This window comes from Physella acuta, unplaced genomic scaffold (genome assembly GCF_028476545.2).
Source record: "Physella acuta isolate Inbredline_101_S28 unplaced genomic scaffold, ASM2847654v3 ptg000894l, whole genome shotgun sequence".
NCBI classification, from domain to species: Eukaryota; Metazoa; Mollusca; class Gastropoda; family Physidae; genus Physella; species Physella acuta.
The window spans coordinates 46,641-47,447 of NW_026732411.1; positions in this window are offsets into that span (position 1 = coordinate 46,641).

Here is an 807-nt window from a genome sequence, read left to right on the forward strand (position 1 = left end):
ATAATTTTAAAAAATGATATGTATTTTTTAACACACTGTAAATTCTTTTAAAAATTAAAAAAGTATGTATTGTATAAATAATATTTTACGCTAGGAACACAAAGAAAATTTATAACTAATTAAATCTTTAAAAACATTTAGTCTAATCCCAAGTATAACTATTTTACATCTTAAGTACATTACACTAATATTTTTATCTCTAATGATTACATAATTATTGCAGCAAAAACTTTTAGGAATTCAACTTATTTATAAGAACATTATGCAGATAATAAATAGAATGTAAAATATATATGTATTTGCATACACACATATATGTATTTTATATCTGTGCTTATATATATATATATATATATATATATATATATATATATATATATATATATATATATATATAAAAATATATATATATATATATATATATATATATATATATATATATATATATATATTTAAATACATACACACATATATATGCCCTGTAAGTACAATCATAGATTATACACATATTTCAAGGCAAAAACTTCATTGATTGGTTTTGGTCTGGTTATTGAAACTTGCATTGTATGTGGAGGAAGTAAATAAATTAAACTTTAGTGAGCAAATGTCAAAACAGGATATAAATTAACAAAAGTTATTATAAAAATACCACAAAGCATTTTCTTCCACAAGGATCTATTTATAAAATATGCAAAAAAAAAATTTCCGTTTTTATTATCAAAGTGTTTTTTGACCAATATTTTTCTCTCAAAAATATTTTTTTCCAATGTTTAAATTATTCATTCTCATTGTTTTTTGTGAAGTTGG